Source organism: Ambystoma mexicanum, chromosome 11, assembly GCF_040938575.1.
Source record: "Ambystoma mexicanum isolate Mex_15411 chromosome 11, UKY_AmexF1_1, whole genome shotgun sequence".
Taxonomy (NCBI): Eukaryota; Metazoa; Chordata; class Amphibia; order Caudata; family Ambystomatidae; genus Ambystoma; species Ambystoma mexicanum.
Window position 1 is genome coordinate 196,647,819 of NC_090934.1, and position 20,559 is coordinate 196,668,377.

The following is a 20,559-nucleotide window of genomic DNA, read 5'->3' on the forward strand; positions in this document are numbered from 1 at the left end:
ATGTTCAAATGGCTGTATGGGCTTGGTGATTTTGATGTGCATTAAATTTATATTCAGATATTAACCGTGTAGCGTTATTCTTTGCTAGTAATGTGGCATATTCCGATTTGTGGCGCGATGTATTGTGAGGTGTTCTGCATTGGGTTCCGGCTTCTGGGTACAGTTGTGTGGTACGTGCTTATGCTGATGGTTGGTTTGACTACTGGCATGTGTACAGGGCTGGTGCAGTCTCCCTCAGGTTACTGCTTTGAATGTTGATTTACACTGGTGGCAAGCGATGGGGGTCTGTTGTTGTTTTTTGTCATGGAATTTTCAGTTCATTTTGGTGTACTTGCACCTTCAGATGCCTGTGCTGCATCAGTACGGCAATGGTGTGTTGCCAATTGTGGATGGCCACTCACAGGGCACTTGGGGCCCCTGCATGCATTTGTTCGTTGGCATGCATGGGTGACTTGTACATTTCACTGGTTGCATGGTGTGACTGCATTGCGCCTACGAGGAGTTGTGCAATGTGGCCAGGGAGTGGAGTACAGGCACTCAGTAGGGCCATTACGGTTGGTTCGCGATGCCATAGTTCTCGCCATGGCGGAATGGTACTTTCCGCCATGCTTGATGGCGTTAGGTGAATGTCCGCTGGGGTCAGCATTCGCGTACCGTTGCGCCATGGCGGATATTGCGGTTTTGCACGGCGCGCGTGCGCGTACTTGGTGCAGTTAGCGTTGGCGTTCACTACGGTGTCGCTAATCGCATCGTACTTTACGGTGACGGGTCATGATCGCAACGGGCGGTATTCGATGGCGGTATTACATTTCCGCCATCGTTTTTCGTATTCCGCCAGGGTCGTAATGAGGGCCACAGTGTCTTACCATGAACTGCAGAACGCAGGTTGAACACAGCTTGGAGCTCTGACAGAGATTATGCGTGAAGGGTTTAGATAGAAGTGCACACCTATAGTAAGTAAGATTAGTAAAGAGATTCGAGGATTATGTTGTATAAACTTTTAGGTGCGGGGGGGGAAACTGAGGTCATGGCACAAGACCCCGACAATAAACAGTAAACAGAAAGAGGATTCAACTTGGGAACCCTCCCGTCCCCTGCACACTTTCAAATGTTTGGATTAATCCAATACAGTTGTTTAAACTGCGTTATATGCATTGTACATACATTTGTTTCTAACACATATGGTCAGACACAGGAGTGTGAGATAAAAAAATATATATATCTTCATAGTCAAGCTGTATTATTTTCAGCAAGAATTATAGTTCAGACAAAGATCATTTACAGTGCATAGAAACAGTATCAATAGATAAAGCTCAAATTGAAGAAAAATGGAGTCCAAATTGATTAGCGACGCGTTTCGAGGAAGTTCTCCTCTTCTTCATAAGGCCACACTTGGACTCTTAATGTAAAAGGAAAGCATAAATTCAGTAAAGAAAATTTTGTAAGCACAATGCATAGACTGTTCATGTCATATTAAATGTATACAGTTAAAAAAAATAAATGGCATTAATTGTATTTAGAACATTAATCTGTCCCTAAAAAATAGGGAATTGAAACAATGTAACATGTTCTAATATGCATTGTAATTCATGCAACATTATAAGATTAACTAGGTTGCCCCTGCTCGAGAGAGGGGCTGAAGGTCTACTGAAGCATCTCTTCCTGCAAAATTAACTGTATAACGTCCATCATATTGTAATTTAGTAGAGTAATACCTCTAATGGGATCTATCACGTGGATGGTGAAACATAAGCTAAAGAAAATTAAATATGTAGGTAAAAAAACACACAGATAGTTCTTAGGCTATATCAATCTAATATGGAAGAAATACAAAAATCGTTACCTCTGTGAGTAGAAAGTGCCGGAAACAGAGAACCGGACGGAGCGGTGAAAATAGATAGACAGTCTTCGTACATCAGTTAGTTCCTTAAAACATGGCTAATTCCCAAAAAGATACCAGAAATCTAAAGAAAACAAAGCCTGATCAATGCCAAGCTCAATGTTCAAACGTAACAGTCATAGGTGTGAGATAAATAAAATCGAGTAACATACCTAACCAAAATATGGAGGGCGGAAAATAATCAATACAGAGGCCCACATAAGGATGTAGAACTTAAGTATCCCGCCGTCATGGTTGTTACTTAACAATTCAGGTGTGAAAGGTAATCCTCAATTCATTCTGGAGCTACTAAACTTAATCCTCTACAATAGCTATTTTAGACATCAGGACAAATACTTTTTACAAACATCGGGTACCTCGATGGGATCATCGATGGCGCCCGTGTACGCTAATACTTTTATGTTTCAGTTCGAAAGTCAGCATGTACTGGAACACCCCACATGGGCAGCATACATTTTAACCTGGAAGAGGTTTATTGATGACATTTTCTGCATTTGGTGTGGCACACGAGATGACTTGGACCAGTTTTTTGAATACCTCAATTTAGTGCATCCTAGGATTAAATTTACTATTGAGATTGGTAACCCTTATTTACATTTTCTTGACGTTAACTTAAGCATTGTTAACAATAAGATAGCTACGTCTATATACCACAAACCGACTGATGTAAACAATCTGCTTCACTATTCCAGCTTCCACCCGAGGGCGATGCTCCAAAGTCTACCATATAGTCAAATATTACGCCTGAAAAGAATAATTTCTGACCCAGAAATTCTAGATAAGGAATGCACAAATCTTGTTGGTAAATTTCAGAACAGAGGCTATCCACCAGAAATTTTGGAAATTGCCAAAGACAGAGCTTCAGAGATCCCTCGTACAGATTTACTGAAACCTAAATCTGAGGTTAAAGATACCCCACTTTTATACATATCAAAATTCTCAAGACAGAGTTTTCAGATCACAAAAAGTATAAAGAAACATTGGAATATTCTTCATAATGATCAAACTCTATTGGAATTGTTCCCCACACCACCAATGATGTGTTTTAAAAGGGGTAAAAATATAAGAGACAAGCTGGTGAAAGCTGAAAGAGTACCAAAGGAGAAACAACTTTTCCTAGCTACCAAAAAACTAGGCACCTTCCCCTGTTTAGGGTGTATACACTGTAATAACACAATCAAAGGTAATGTAGTGACTCACCCCAGGAATGGTCAAAAAATCAAATTAAGAGACTATTCTACGTGTCTGACATCAGGTGTCATATATATATATGTTGAAGTGCCCTTGTGGCAAAGTGTATGTAGGACAGACCAAAAGACCTGTTAAATCAAGACTGTCTGAACACAAGTCGAACATAAGATGTAATAACCAATACTCACCGGTAGCTCGCCATTTCAACATGCAAAAACATACAATTGCCCAACTAAAATACCAGGTGCTAGAAGTTGTTAAACGACCTACAAGAGGAGGTGACTATCAGTCACTCTTACTACAAAGAGAAGCTTATTGGATTGATAAGTTAAGCTCTTTACAGCCCTGGGGTCTAAATGAAGATTTCACATTGAACTGTTTTCTGTGATTTGAATTTGACAATAAGGAATGATTGATCTTCAACATAAAATTGAGAGTTACATTGCTATTCCTGTGTCTGACTGTGATCTAAGGCACTACTTTGTTGAGACTAGTAGATGGTTGCCATAAAAATAATTGTCTGTAAACACAGTGTAAAAATTGTTCTTATTCTTAATTTTCATTTTTTGTCATTCTGTTATACTTATCACATTTAATTTTGATCTTTTGTAAAATAAATGCATTTACCCCATTGAGATTGTTATATTGCACTATGTTGTCCATGTAATGAGAGAGAGATTTAAGGTTTTTTTTCCCTCTTCCTGCATAATGTGAATCCATGTGATCCACCTATTTTGGACTGAGAGGTTACACATGGTCATTAAATGACCCTAGCCAGATAATCTGAACATTATATTCATTTTTTCCGTGCTATTTTTTTCCCTTTTAAGATCCGAGCGTTTCGTTCGATTCAAGACCCTTTGTCATTGTTAATTTCGACTCTATTTCACATGGTACACTATTTTTCTCAACTTTCCTCTCCCCGTTCTACGATGTGCGGACTAGTATTTGTAATGTCCGATTTACATCGCACAATAGGTTTCTGTACTGTATGAATTTTTTCCTTTTAATTTATTTAGTTACGCACCTTTACGCTTCCCGATTTAAGTTACTTCTTGTCATTGAATGCCTAGAGATCTACACCTCCATTACAATATAACCTCGTTCCAAGATGGCCGACCTTGAGGCCCATTTACTTCTTAGTCCTTCTTCTTCACCTATTACTTCAGTCCTCTATTTATCTCCATGGTCACATGTAGTCTCCATGGTTTGTGAACAACAAGCCACTCGGCTGAACAGACTCTGTTCAGGATTGTCCCCCTATGCTCCAGGTAAGCGTGAATGCATGTGCATTTATCTATCTAGGGACCAGGGAAATAGTTCCTTAGTCTCATGATTCTTTTTTTTCTGTTTTCCTTACACTTTCTTTAGTTGATACTCTAACTGACCTATTACTGCCGGATTCTTCAGCTGTTGACCGGCCACACAATCTTGACATCAGTTGCACATCAGCTTTGAGAATTGTGCCATTTGCACATTCTTACCACGGTAATTCTTTACATTTTTTGCCTTGATTAAACACCATATTATGTTTCCATTACTTCATATCAGATTGCTAGGTATATTATACTAATCAGGACTTCATTCCTGTTCATCTTGGCTATTCGTATGACAGAATTCCCACATACTGAGGCACCTCTGTAGTGACGGCGGGATACTTAAGTTCTACATCCTTATGTGGGCCGCTGTATTGATTATTTTCCGCCCTCCATATTTTGGTTAGGTATGTTACTCGATTTTATTTATCTCACACCTATGACTGTTACGTTTGAACATTGAGCTTGGCATTGATCAGGCTTTGTTTTCTTTAGATTTCTGGTATCTTTTTGGGAATTAGCCATGTTTTAAGGAACTAACTGATGTACGAAGACTGTCTATCTATTTTCACCGCTCCGTCCGGTTCTCTGTTTCCGGCACTTTCTACTCACAGAGGTAACGATTTTTGTATTTCTTCCATATTAGATTGATATAGCCTAAGAACTATCTGTGTGTTTTTTTACCTACATATTTAATTTTCTTTAGCTTATGTTTCACCATCCACGTGATAGATCCCATTAGAGGTATTACTCTACTAAATTACAATATGATGGACGTTATACAGTTAATTTTGCAGGAAGAGATGCTTCAGTAGACCTTCAGCCCCTCTCTCGAGCAGGGGCAACCTAGTTAATCTTATAATGTTGCATGAATTACAATGCATATTAGAACATGTTACATTGTTTCAATTCCCTATTTTTTAGGGACAGATTAATGTTCTAAATACAATTAATGCCATTTATTTTTTTTAACTGTATACATTTAATATGACATGAACAGTCTATGCATTGTGCTTACAAAATTTTCTTTACAGAGATTATGCGTGGCCTAAATGCAATCCCGGTGGAAAGCACCAGGTTCCAGGCTACCCAGAGCAGAGGCTCAAACACAAGCAATCCCAGTTTTCTAAACAGTAGTTGTAAGCAGTTCTGCAGTTTTGGAATTCAGTCGCATAACGACACCCTAGGCTCTTTCACATTATGCTATTCCTCACCCAACACATGCACTGACTACCCCACTCGAGACATAGGCTGCTCTGCAAGCTCTACCTACCCCACCCCTATGCTCTCACTACCCAGTCGCATAAGGACACCCTAGGCTCTTTCACATCATGCTATTCCTCACCTACTCAACACATGCACTGATTACCCCACTCGAGATATAGGTTGCTTTGTTATCTCTGACTACCCCTGTCCTATGCTCTTGCTACCCCTGTTGCATAAGGACACCCTAGGCTCTTTCACATTATGCTATTCCTCACCCAACACATGCACTGACTAGCCCACTCGAGACACAGGCTGCTCTGCAAGCTCTAACTGACCCATCCCTATGCTCTCACTACCCCTGTGGCATAAGGACACCCTAGGCTCTTTCACATTATCTATTCATCACCCACCCAACACATGCACTGACTACCCCACTCGAGACATAGGGTGCTTTGTAAACTCTGACTACCCCAGTCATATGGGCTCACTACTTCTGTCGCATAAGGACACCCTAAGCTCTTCCACATTATGCTATTCCAACCCAACCCATGCACTGACTACCCCACTGGCGACATAGGCTGCTTTGTAAACCCTGGCTACTCCACTCCTATGCTCTCTCTCCCCCTGCCGCATAAGGACACCCTAGGCTCTTTCACATTATACTATTCCTCACCCACCCAACACATGCACTGACTACCCCACTCGAGACACAGGTTGCTTTGTTATCTCTGACTACCCCACTCCTATGCTCGCTCTCCCCCTGCCGCATAAAGACACCCTAGGCTGTTTCACATTATGCTATTCCTCACCCACCCAACACATGCACTGACTACCCCACTCGAGACACAGGTTGCTTTGTTATCTCTGACTACCCCACTCCTATGCTCTCTCTCCCCCTGCCGCATAAAGACACCCTTGGCTCTTTCACATTATGCTATTCCTCCCACAACCTATGCGCTGACTACCCCTTTTGAGACATAGCTGCGCTGCACTCCAGGCTTCCCTTGTCTCTGCGTGTTCTCGCCACCCTACACTAAGCGCTGACTACCCGCTTGAGTGATGGACAACTGCGCCATATGCTTTCCCTAGTCAACCCTGTACATAGAGGCTTTCTTCCATAGTCTATCCCCTCAGGCCTTGTGGTATAGCTAATGGCGAAGGCAGGGATTGGAACATTCCATTGATACCAGCGAGCTCGTCTCTCTATGCCTGCAGGTGCATGAACCTGTTAGACACCCCTAGAAAGGTTGAGTGACCACGCCCCGTGCGTTCGTTCCTCCCTCCACGCCCCAGGAGAAGTGTCATCTTTCCTCCAGTGCGTCTCCATTGGATGTCCAGCGCAGGGGCACCTTCCTGCAGCATGAGTAGCAGGGACACAGTGGAGGAGTTGTTCCTGCTCCAGCCCAGCGCATTAAAGCTGCAGAGGGCGCGTAGAGCAGTGTTCATTCAGACGAAGGAGCGGCCACGGGTAAGAACCAAATGGCAGGTCTTTGGGGCGGAGGGGGGTGCCTTGGGTAGCAAGGAGAACGTGTGCGCGGGGGTTGGGACAGGGGGATTTCACATGCTGTATTACAAGTGTGGGGACTGGATGTGTCGTAGTCAGGCAGGGACACATACAAACTGCAACTGACGGGTTTTGCTTGCATTGCATTTAAATTAGAACAAAAACACGACCTACTCCTGCCATTAGCTTCCCATGCCTGTTATTTACAGAGCAATATTCGATAGAAAAGGAAATTCACTAAGTACGAGCGCAATATGTTAAACTATCAGTATAATGTAGACCTGTTTTGCGCATAGCGACATATTCCAGTATTTACCGAAATGTAGAAAAGATGAGTGAATGGGCAGGGGCACAGCTCAAAGCTTCTGCCAAGGAAGCCACAAAGTCAGGCCAGCGCTTAGAGTCCGTGCAATGTAAATGCCATGTAAATATTGTAAACGACGTCGTCACCACACAACGCAGCAGAGCTCCGTATGCTGTCATCTGGCAATGCACCTGTCACCTGGGCCTGCTCGTGTACCTTTCATGGAGTCCTACACGAGGGAAATCGACAGAGAGTATAGAGAATGGTAAGAGTTAGAGAGGGGGGTGGGACAGAGAGAGCATATAGGGAGAGAGAGAGGGCGTGAAGGAGAGTGAGGTAGAGGGGGACAGAGAGATCACATAGAGAGGGAGTGCGAGAGCATATAGGGAGAGAGAGAGAGGGGGGAGAGAGAGCATATAGGGAGAGAGAGAGAGGAGGAGAGAGAGAGAGGCAGAGAAGAAGAGAGCGGGAGAGGGAGAGAAAGAGAGAATGTAGGGGGAAGAGGGGGGGTAGAGTGGGGGAGAGATAGTGCATATAGTGGTGTGAGTACCTGGGTATATAATAATCAGCGCCTGGCAAACGCGTAATTCTCATACACTAGCCAATGCTGTTGACTTTGCCAATTCTTGTTTCAACAGGGCTTCCTCTACATTTGCAAATCCAGGCCTTTCTTCATCAATGCTTGCCTCATAAATGTCCCTCCAGAAGAGCGGAAACACCTGCTTTGCTTTTTCTCAATGCACAATATTTGTATTTGTTACACAGCATTTTACAGCGTCCCACCTCACTGCAGACATTAATACCAGGCACAGTACTTGTAACCTTCGGCCAACAGCATATTATAAACTATTGCATCCAGTTGAAACTTGGGGCAGTTACAGGCAGGTGGGAAGGAAAAGGAGCAGATGTGTGCTATGGAGGTTACCCTAGAATGGCTTATGTCGTGGTACTAGGCGCACGTCTCATATGATGAAGGATACCAGGTGACAGAGGGTAGGTGAGTGGTGCACCCTGTCTCCGGATGACCCGGAAGCCCAGGCTGCCTTCTTTTATTCAGTGATGTGTTGAAAGTGCGATAGAGGATGGGGATACAGTATGGACCATAACATCCCTTTTCTTTTCCATCAAGCAAAAATCAACTAACTGCTTTCTGAAAAAAGGAAAAATGAAAAATGTTTTGCCTCATGAACAGGTATAGTCTCTGAGTATCACTGACGGTACCGGTGCAGCATACATGGAGTACCTCTCATGATGCCACAGTAACATTTGTGTGGGATTGACCTCCTCTGGGGTTACTACGTCTTCTGGCAGGGACTGTTCTGAAATTGTCTTCGGCTCCTCCTGGTGTGGTGCTTATTCCTCTTTGGTGAAACTCAGACACGCAGCAGGGCATCTCCTATCCTCCGCTGGGTCTGTCGGTTTGTTGAGGAACAGGACGTGATCATCCATACAAAGATGTGATGTTTTTACGTGTCTCTTGTTGCCCATGCGTGCATTGGATTAGAGGCGTTTGTAATGCACCTGCTGATTGTCGAGGACTTGTGGTGAGGTATGGATAACTTTAACACCTCTCTGAACATGATGATGGGCAGTGGAACATCTGTGGACGTGTGTGTGGTGAGTCTGTAGTTCCTCAGAAAACTATAGAGTTTCAGTTGCCTGGGGCGTCCTTGAGCTATGGAAATGCAGAGGGTTTTGTTGAGTGTCCTCATGAACCACTCTGCGTCCCCATTTGCCTGTGGTCAGTGGGCCGTGATGCAGTGGGGGTGGACATGCAGGTCTCCCAGGTATTTTTGAAAGTCTTTTCCAGACTGGGGGAGACCATGCTTGCCAAAATTGTTTTCCATGGATGGTAGTACTGTCTCTGAGGAGGTAGATGATACCATCTCCACCTTGGGATACCTGAAGTAGTTGTCAATAGCCCCCAATAGGTACACCTTCACTTGGACTGTGCAGAAATCGACGCTGATGGACTCCCAGTGAGATTGTTCTCAAGGAGCCGAACAGATGGGGTCTGTTGTCGGGGGGGGATTAGGGGTACCCGATGCTTGGTATGGGAGGCAGGAGGTTTGTTGTTGGGGGGGTAGGGGTACCCGATGCTTGGTATGGGAGGCAGGAGGTTATGACTTTGTCTACTTTCGAGTCTAGCGTTAGCAACCACACTCTGCCTCTGATTTGTGAGTTTTTGCCTACCATGCCTTGGTGCCCTTCGTGGATGAGAGTGACAACCCTGTCTTGGAGGCTATTCAGGTTGATGATTCATGCCCTTCTGAGGAGGAGGCCATCCAACATGTTGGAGAGTTAATGGCGGACTGCAGAATTTCGAGTCAGGAATCTTTGAGCAGCCTTCGTGCAGTTGTAGTTGTGTCGCAGGAATGAGTTCTAATCTCCCAACATCACTTTATTTTTCATGAGATCACAGCATGGGTCTAGGAGGGTGGCTTTTGCAATGTCAAATAGGCTGATAGCCTTAGGTTTCATTGTGTGTACCACCTGGAAGATGTGGTCTTCAGTTTCTATAGACAACAGCACTTCCGCTGCTGTAGCAGCCCATGGATGTCGTGAGAGAAAATCCATGGGGTTGTTTGCCCCGATCTGGTAGGCAATATCAAACTCGTGCTGCTGCAGGTGGAGGAACCTCCGTGCCAGCAGATGAGGCGTAGAATCCATAATGATTGGGATCCGCATCTTGTGGTTCATGTACGTGGTGAATTTTTGACCACACAGATATAAATAGAAATGGTGGCAGCACCAGAGAACTGTAATTGCTTCCTTCTCGATGTGCAAGTACATCTGCTTGGTGGGCGTGAGCACCCTGGATGCAAATGCATGGGTTTAACTTCCTTGGCTGAGGACTTTTTGACTAGCACTGCTCCGAACCCTACTGGGCTTGCATCTACAGAGTTCTGTCTGCAGTTCTGTGTTATAATAAGCCATCATGTTTATAGTGGACAGGGAGTCCTTGATGGCTTGGAATGCTTGTTGGAAATTGTTGTCCTACTGCCACTTTGCAGAGGTTTTGATCAATTCTCTCAAAGATTCCTTGAGTGTGGATAGGTTGTTGATAAAACAGCCACAGCATGTCACCATCCCCATTAAGCTTCTGACTTTGGTGAGCGTCGTAGGGAGCGATGCTGCTTTTATGTCCGCCACTTTGAGAGGGTCTGCTGATACTCCTCTACTGCTGAAAACGCAGCTAAAGGAAGATGGCTCCTCTTTAAGAAACTCACATTTCTCGCTATGTAGACTGAGTCCTGTGTTGTCCAAACAGTTCAAAACCATTGCCATGCGTGAAAGGTGTTCTGCCTTGTCAGCTGCGAATATGAGGATGTCATCCGTGACATTGAGGACTCCGGGGAGACCCTGCAGGACTGTTTGGACTGCATATTGAAAGACCTTGGCTATCGAGGAGATGCCAAAGTTCAGCTGCTTTTACCTATGTAAATAGAGGTGGGACAAAAACTGGTGATGTAGGGGGGGTCCTTGTGGAGTTTTAACTGGTGGTAGCTAGCACTGAGGTCCACTTTAGAGAACACTCGAGGCCCTGTCAGATCCACAATGATTTCTTCAAGTGTGGGAGTGACATGTCGTGCAATGTTGGGGAGACACATGTCGATGCTCACTCGCACCTTCCAAAGCTGTTTTGGCTTGTGGGTTATGACAATGGGGGAGACCCAGGGAGTGGGTCCCATTACTGCTTCAATGATATCTGCTTTCTCCAGTGCTTGTATTTCATTAGCCACTAGGTACCTCATGTGAAGCTGCATCCTTCTGTGCCATAGCGGTATGGGCAGTGGTCAAAGTGAGCGGGAGCGGTCGGGAGCGGTGCTCCTCTTCTTTTTTAAATGACCTTTTACAGCTCCTATACTTTTATTTTAAAAAGAAACCATTCTGGAATGGTTCCGTTTAAAAATAAAAGTGTAGGAAGAAGTTGAAACTTGCCCTTTCAGTGCACTGCAATGCGCGTTCCCTTAAACAGCAGGTGCAAGTGTTTGGTGGTGTGTATTGTGCGTGGGAGGGGACGTGATGATGGGGTTTGTGGGGAGTGGGTGCAAGCCAGCAGGGAACATAGTTCCACTACTTCTTTTCGTACACTTCGACCACTGGGTTTGGGGCTGAACTGATATGTCGATATGGGGCTTCACCAGCCGACCTTTAAAGCATCCAATGGCATGTAAAATGTTAGGGTATTTGGCAATTAGGGCCTGGATCTCAACTGGATATGGTTCAGTTCTTCAGTGGCCTCTCAACTCAGTAGACATTCCAGTCCAGTGTGGATGACAGGGATCTTTGACTCAACATCCCCTCTTGTGAGCTCCATCCGAAAACGCCTGATAACCGGCAGGCCTTTCTTGCTGTCATGGGCGTAGAGGAGAGCGTCTGCGGCTTTTATGGGGCAGATGAGGAGACATCGTCTTCAACATCAAGTGAGGCATGACATTGACCAACGCCGCTTTGTCAATGGTAACCGTGATGGCTTGTGGATCACGCACTGGGGCTGCTTTTTTTTCGCCAGCTGCCGCCTCAGTCTAAGGCTGAGATCATGTTCACTTTGCTGTTGCACTTTGTTGCGAGCTGGGTCGACACAGCTATCGTTGCTGCCTCTTCTTCATCATCTGATTCTGTCAAGGAGTAGTTCTCGGTTTAGTCCACTTGTCAAGCTTTGGCCTATTTCTTCTTCGGCTTGGGCCTCGCCTGTGCGGGGTGGTTCAGTGATGGGGGAGCCGATGAGCAGCACGCTTTGGCATAATGGTCCAGTTGGCCACAACTGCCACAGGTTGTGCCTTGAGCTGCGCAGTCTCTCCTTGCGTGGTGCAGCGCACCTCAACAGCCGCATTCCATTGGATGTGCATGAGCGCTACAGTGTGCGGCTGCTCGACTCTCTAGAGTGCCACCCCTGCTGGTAACGATCCAAAACAGTTGCAATGGTTGATGTGGGAGCAACCTTCAGTTTATTTAGTGTGAGTTCCATTTGTGCAACTCTGGCATGGGAAAGTTCTTGCAGACGCCCATACTCCAGTATTTGCAAAATAAGGATGCCTTTTTCACTGAGGACGATGTGTCTTGACATTTCAGAGGACATGGCATTAATGATTTGTTGACTGACTTTTTTGTTCTCACTGTCGAACTCGCAGGAGAGCACTGAGCGTCGCAGACGTGTGTGGTATGCATCCTACGCCTCTGATTTAGCGTGGCGTGTCATACAGAAGTTGAATGTTTCATAATCAGGCTGTGGCATGAAGTGGTTTGCCAATGCCTGCTTTGCTAAATCGTTGTTATCTGTGGTGCCAATGTTGGCAAGTGGGTTCAAAGTGTGTAGGAAATCATCTCCCACATTGAGTAGAAGATGGGACCACATCGTCTCTGGGGTTATGATATATTTACAGTCCATCATTATTTCGAATTTCTGCACCCTGATAGCCCATGTAGGGCCCACCGAGGAGGGGTCCACGCAGGGTCAATTGGGGTCATCAGTCCCACTCTAGCCCCATGCTGGCATGTTGTGGGGGCTGAACATGGCTCGTAACCTGGCAGGGGTAGCAGCACCAGTGGGCCGGAAGTGGCCTGATGGGCTGTTTCTGTTTGGCGTGGACATGATTTACGGCAGGGCCCTCACTGACCTGTTTGTTTAGGCACTCTGGGCACCAGTGATGAAGGTTTTGGGCTAGGGGGCCGAGGGGAAACACCCGGATAGCATCAAATGGAGATTGGGCCACATGGATTGCTTGCTGCCGGCGCCGTCCGTCATGGAGGGCCGGCACACAGATGCACGGTGACTGAGCGAGGCACGCAGTCTGCGTGCAGGATATCAGCACCCGCCAGTGCTGCTTCTCTGGGATGCACAGTTTGATCCCCTCCTCGTTGCCAGTGTCATGGGGTATTGGGGTAGCTCTAGAACTGCATACGGCATGGCTCTAAGCCCCCTCCTGATTGGTGGAGACCAGGAGACAGAGGGTAGGTGAGTGGTGCATCCTCTCTCAGTATTACCCTAAAGCTCAGCCTGCCACCTCTTATCCTTCACGTGTGCAGTGACACGTTGGAAGTGCCACAGGGGACGGGGATACAGTGAAGAATATAACATTGTACAAGGGGACCTATAATGTGCACATCACACTACAAGGCGATGTAGCGAGGAGAAGCACTGATCATTTTCCTCCTGCTCTTTGGAGACATCATGTGAGCCCAATGAGCACAGGGAGTGAAATGAGAGTGAGGGGACTCAACATCATTTCAATTCGTACACCCTCCAGGCAGTCAGAGGACTCAGCGTACTGAAGCTTAATTCGGGTTACAGCACAGCCTAAGAGGCTGCTACATCAGGTGAAGCGTTACCCCCTGCACACACTCACATGGCTTAGGGCACTGGAACTCCAATGGGGTTACAGCAGAGTTTTTACAGGACACTACATCAGCCAAAGTCTTACTCTCACCAGGCACGCACAGGGCTCAGGGTATTGGAGCTTAGCTGGGGTTACAGCAGTGTTTTTAGAAGATACTACCCCAGCCAAAGTCTTACTCCCATCAGGCACGCACAGGGCTCAGGGTATTGGAGCTTCGCTGGGGTTACAGCAGTGTTTTTAGAAGATACTACCCCAGCCAAAGTCTTACTCCCATCAGGCACGCACAGGGCTCAGGGTATTGAAGCTTAGCTGAGGTTACAGCAGTGTTTTTAGAAGATACTACCCCAGCCAAAGTCTTACTCCCATCAGGCACGCACAGGGCTCAGGGTATTGAAGCTTCGCTGGGATTACAGCAGTGTTTTTAGAAGATACTACCCCAGCCAAAGTCTTACTCCCATCAGGCACGCACAGGGCTCAGGGTATTGGAGCTTAGCTGGGGTTACAGCAGTGTTTTTAGAAGATACTACCCCAGCCAAAGTCTTACTCCCATCAGGCACGCACAGGGCTCAGGGTATTGAAGCTTCGCTGGGATTACAGCAGTGTTTTTAGAAGATACTACCCCAGCCAAAGACTTACTCCCATCAGGCACGCACTGAGCTCAGGGTATTGAAGCTTCGCTGGGATTACAGAAGTGTTTTATGAGGTTGCTACATCAGGCAAAGCCTCAAACCCTTCCCGGCCCTCACGGGGATCAGGGCTTTGGAGCTTCGCTCAGGTTACAGCAGAGTCCTAAGAGGCTGCTACATCAGGTGATGCCTTACTCCCTAAAGGCAATCACAGGGTTTAGGGCGCTGGAGCCTCAGTGTGCTTATAGAAGTGTTTTAAGCTACATGGGGAAAACCAGAAGATGGCTTTCTCAAGTCAATATCGGGGCAGCAACAGTCCCTCGCTGGGTGCAGCCCCTTATAGGTCATATTACAGACTTCACCGCTACCAGGTGTGTTTAGTCTTTCATCTGTGAACCACATGCATTACATTGTTTTGCGCCTCCATTTTTAAAATCAGTTTAATATTTCATCTGTGAACCACCTGTATTTTTTACATCTCTGTACCACTTATCGGATCTAATTCTATTCCTTTCTGGTTTTCATTTATTCCTCTGTGGCTTCTCCTACTAGGCCTCCTGGCGAGTTTAGCTAGAACTGTACGGTGCAGCCCATCCTCCTTCTTTCCTTGTACAAACCTTGGCCGGCTTATGGCTCTCTGCATTTGTCCCATATTCTCTAACTCCTACACTATCACCTATCCCCTCTCTCTCAAGAAGACTGATAGAAAAAAGCACAAAAAAGACATTTTGAGTGCAAATCCTGGACTTCCCATCGCAGACACCTATGTCAGTGCTTCCTCTAGAGAGGTTTTCACTGATATCCTCTTCTCTGTCCCCTCTCTAGATCTATGGAACCCCCATCTCATCTCAACTCTCTCTCCTTCCACATGCTCTATCATTAACAGTGGCACCAAGTGGGAACTCCTCTTGGCTAGCTTCTCATCCTCATGTTGCTTCGTTAATGTGTATCACACTGGCACTATCCAAGTTCAGGGTCCACAACCCAACCTCCTTCTCTTTGACCAAATCCTGCCTTGTCTCATTAACTTCCTGCCCTCTCCTACATCTTCCTCTTCTACTCTCTTTCCCACTCCCCTGACTGGTGTACCATGCCCCTGTACACCACCTCAGAAAACCTTCAAAGGCACAGACTTCCTCTGCCTGGCAAGTCTTAATGCCCGCTCAGCCAGCAAACACTCCACTGACATCTGTCTCCTTCTTTAAGACATTGACCTCGCCATTCTCGCTCTTACCGATACATGGTTCAATGCCAGCTCAGTCACTGCTTTTGACTCCATCTTCCCTGATGGTTTCAAGATCATCTCCAAGCCTCGACTTCACCGGAATGGCAGGTTGGTTGCCTTAATCTTTCCACAATGGGTTCCTGCTTCCATCATATCTATCAAGCTCTACTCTTCCCTTGAAAGCCTGGTTTGCAAATTGGTCATCTCTTCCATCTCCACCCTGACCATTTCTACCATTTACCAACCTCCAGGTGCCACCAGCCTGTTCCTCTCTGAATGGGCTGACTTCTGCTCTTCTTTACTTTCATCCATCTCCGTCCTCCTCCTCCTGGGTGACTTCAACATCCAACTGGACTCCCCAGGCTCGGCATCCATTCTCTTCACTGACCTCTGCACCTCGCTTTCCCTCTCTATTCTCCCTTCTGGGCCAACCCATTCAGCTGGACACGCTCTGGATGCCATTATACACTCTGACCTCGCTTTCTCCCCCCCCCTAGTCACCCCTCTCGCCTGGTCAGACCATTCTCTCCTCTCCTCCCACCTGAGTACTTTTGCCCCCTGAAAACTGCCCCAAAGGTCCCTCCAATGTTGTTTGCAAATATCTGCCCGATCAAACAAGTGTCTGCGGCTGTCTTCACTTTCACCTTCATCCCCCCTGAATACCCACCTCTGACTTTGCCCTCAGCAACCTTCTCCTTTCCATCAGCAATACTCTTGACATTCTTGCTCCAATCATGAGGATCCGATTGAAACCTACCTCTAAGCGTAACATCTGATATGGCACTGAACTTGCAGACCTGACACGTAAGGGCAGGGCAGCAGAAGAATGGAAATGAAAAACCACAGGCTCATCCTATGACAAACTGGCCTTCCACCTGCTCCAAAGGCAATATAGACTCTCCATCTGTGCCAGGAAAAGAGCCTACATACAGGCATGGGTTTCCAGTGCATCCAACAACACCACTAAACTTATCAACGTCTGCAGGGAACTAGTTAACCCCTCCTCAGTTTCCTCCTCCCCTTCTCCCTCCCAGGCTCTCTGCAATGCGCTGACCTCACACTTTGCCTCCAAAACCCAGGACATCCTGACCACCGTTGCTACACACCCTCACTACCCGTCCCACACCCCTTCACCTAAATCCCCCTCCCTTCTTCTTCATCTCCTTCTCCCCTGTCACACCTGAAGAAGTTACCAGAGTTGTCCACTCCATGAAGGCCTCTTCTAAGCAGGTTTCCCCATGCTCATCCGGGACCATCAAGGATAACACTGACTCTCATGCCCCTGCTCTCGCTGATTTTTGCAATCACTCTTTTTTTCACAGGATCTTTGCCATCCTCCATTAAGCACTCCCTTGTGCGCCTGCTCCTGACAAAACCTTCATCAGGCCCTACCTGCCCTGCCAACTACACCCTAGTTCCCTCACCCCCTTCCTTGCAAAACTGCTGGAGAAGTTGGTTTTGCCCCAACTCAACTCACACACCTAACTTGTTGGTGGTCACCATGACCATCAATCTGGATTCTGAGCATCCAGAGGCACGGAAATGGCTCTTCTGAACACCTGTGAAGAACTGCTTGCATCTCTGAACTCATACTCCCCAGCTGGCCTTATGCTTCTCGATCTCCCCTCTGCATTTGACACAGTCAACCATTCCATACTCATACAAAGGCTCCACAAGACCCTTGGTATCTCGAAATGTGCACTGGACTGTGTAACATCCTTCCTTACTGATTGCCCTTACCAAGTCATCCTGAGCCTCCTCTCCTACTTCCCTCTCCACCTGTGGTGTCCCCCAGGGTTCCTTCCTCTCCCCCTGGCTATTTAACATCTATCTTGCTTTGCTTATATGCCTCATCTCCTCCTTCTCTTTCATCTTGTAGTGTTACGCAGACAACACACCGCTCTTTTTCAAACTCTCTGCCAACCCTCTTTCACCCTCCATCATCATAAAACTGAGATCCAATCCCAGTGGGACCCCTGCTCCCTCCTTCTTCTCTTCACTCTGGCCTTCCTCTTCCGACTCTCCCCCTGTGCCCTCTTCTGAAGCAAGAAACCTTGGCATCATCTTCAACTCCGCTCTCTCCTTCCTCCATCACACTCAGGACATTGCCATGAAGTGCCACTTTCAGCTCTTTTTTCTCAAAGGAATTCTCCCTTTTCTCACTTTCCCTCAGAGGCTCACTGTGACCCAAACCCTGGTTCTCTCTGGGCTTGACTATTGCAATAGCCTCCTCCTGAATCTACCATATTCACCTCTGCGTCCCCTCCAGGTGATCCAGAAAAGGGCAGCAAGACTTATGTGCCTTAAGCCCAGGGACTGCATCTCTCCTGCACTGATTAAATTCAAATCCCTCTGCATCATCCACAAGGAGGTCTGGGCCTGGCAACCACACTATCTTCAGCTTTATCTTACTAAATACTCTCCCTCTAGACCACTACACTCCTCTGGCACCAACTCTCTGTGTGTAAAGCTTTTTGCTTAACAGAGGGTAGGTGGTCGTTCGCTTTCCTCTGCTGGCTCCCTCCTGTTGAACAGCCACCTCCTCCCTCTGCGCCTTCAGCAGAATCTTCTTAAATTCAGTAAAGCTCCTTACGACCTTCCTCTTTACCTCCTCCTTCCCTTCTTCTCTCCGCTGCTAATCCCACAGTTGCTGCGATTGGTATCCTGGGCCCTTATGCATCCTTGGGGCCCTGACTTCCTTCACTCAATTGGCCCAGCTTCTGTCTATCCACTAACACCCTCTGCTCTGGAGGCTCACACTTACACCTCTTGCGGCTATAGACCATAAAGGAATCAACATTCCTAGCACTTCATCTGGGCCACACCCATGAGCTCAGACTCCCCAGCACCTACCCCCCTGCCCTCTTCCTTGCTGCACTTGCATATTCTGAATACACACAAGGCATAGTAGGTTTGTCGTTTTTTTGTTTTCCCCCCACTGCTCTTAAATATTATGTTTTTAATGTATTTCCCACCCCTGCTCCCTCTCTTGCCCTGTGGGCACTTTGATACTTTATTTTCTTATTGTATAAGCGCCTAACAAGCAAACCAAAAAATTAAACAAAATAAAAAATACCATTGTACTTGTAATGCCCGATTCAGCCAGATTTTCTGCATCTGCTGCGTTTGATATTCATCAGTGGCAGTCTCTGGTGTTTACCAACATTTCTGCTGTTAAGCGTGCATGTTAAGCTGGTCCTACTCAGAACCCCAGAGATTTTCTCATTGCTCATCCAGCAGAAAAGAAAGTCAGCCAACTGTTGCATACTCCTCTCTGGACCTTTAGGCTTCCCTTCCTCCTTCTAATGCACTAACCCCAGTCTGCACTGTACATGCTGGATATAAACAGGGCCGTCACAAGTGGGGGGGGGGGGGCAAACTCTGCCAGGCCTGGCACTTACTATTCACACGGGGGACTCTGCTGGCTGCTCTCTGCTCCTGCAATGATTTTGTTGTTAGTTTCAAAGCCGTTTGGCTCCACAACAAACAGCAAAATAATGGGAGACCGCAGGACTCAAAAGTGATCTCTGTTGCCTCAGCTGACAACGTAGACATGATGAATGACAAGAGAGGACAGTGTGTTCACATTGCGCATCATGAACACACTGACTGATAGGAGAGGAGTCCTCTCCTGTCAAGCAGCATGTTTAGGTGTCGGAGTGGGAGGGCTGCCTGGTCCTCCCGTGGCTGCGCAGTTGCTTTTGAAGGGTGCATCTAGGTAAGGCAAGTGTTTTTTTTAATGTAATGTGTATATATGTATATTCAAATTAAATGTGTATGTATATGTGTCTGAATGTGTGCGTGCATGTTGGTGTGTATGATTGTGTCAATGCTGTGTGTGGTTTTATATATGCTTGCATGCGAGAAGTGGTGGGCGAATGCATGAGTGAACGTGTTGTAAGTGAGTGTGTGTGCTAGCTCTCATGCCTAAATTTAGCAGGCCTGTGAGCCACTTAACATAGAGGTGTGGGCATGGCATCAGAGGTGCACATAGGCTAACATTTTCTGGGGGGGACTAAATCTCCAAATGTTGGGAGAGGCACTAACTCCAGAGACTTTGTGGGAGGGGCAGGGGAAAACATATTTGTGTGGGGGCATCTAACATCTGTGCACATTCAAATGAGACTATTCTGGTGATGCTTCAATGTTACAAGCAGCTAACTCTCTCCTTCATTTCTGAATCAGCACATGGATTGTTGTGATAATGAGATGGCTCATGTAACCACTTCCCTTCTAAATCACTCCCCTGGCAGGCAAGTGCTAACCCCACATCACAATTTCAATTACCTAAAAATGAATGCATATGAATGCAGGTGCTAACAGTGGAAAGTTTTATGTTTGTAATTGCAGAGCCTTTGCTAACAGCAAAGCCCAGTGAAAGCCCAGGAGCTGATTAATGTCTGTGTCCTGTTCCATCTGGCCATGGCTCTGTCGGTCAGCCCGACAGGGACTGGATGACAGTTTCGAAAGCAGATAGTGAGTGGGGCCAGTGTCGGTCTCCCTACTGAGGGGTGGCATCTGGGCCTTTCAGCTTTTACAGTTGAAATAGGCCCCAAAGCAGCTGCCCCCATGTTGAAAGTCCCATGACACAGAAACCTACCTCTTTTGACTTCATTATTGATTTAAGCAATCCACAGGTGCCTTGGCCTATTTTTCTAATCTGTAAGGCAAGGGGTGTGCCCCCAAACATCAAAAAGAAATGGGTCCCCACCAGCCCTGACACATCTTTAGCCACCCCTGCTCCCACATCCCTCCCAAGTCTCTGAGCCCAACTAGGAAGCTGAATAGCTGTTTCACCTTCCCTTTGGCCACTAGTCATATCTTTCACCCCAATTCAGAGGTTGTTTACTGTCATAATGCTATGCTAATCTTTTGAGAGGTGGGCCATCTAAAAGCTGAGACCAGAAGTCAAGACTTTGGCTTCATCAAAGTGAGCCTATTGATAT

General features: G+C 46.5%; 1 protein-coding gene across 1 annotated transcript in view; it reads left to right on the forward strand.

The window, feature by feature from the left end:
- Nucleotides 1-6,947: 6,947 nt before the first annotated feature.
- Nucleotides 6,948-20,559, forward strand: part of LOC138503229 (mucin-2-like) — an 81,058-nt gene continuing 67,446 nt past the window's right edge. The window contains exon 1 of the mRNA XM_069622815.1: nt 6,948-7,081. The gene's annotated coding sequence lies outside the window, so the exon portion shown is untranslated. The remainder of the gene's footprint in view (nt 7,082-20,559) is intronic.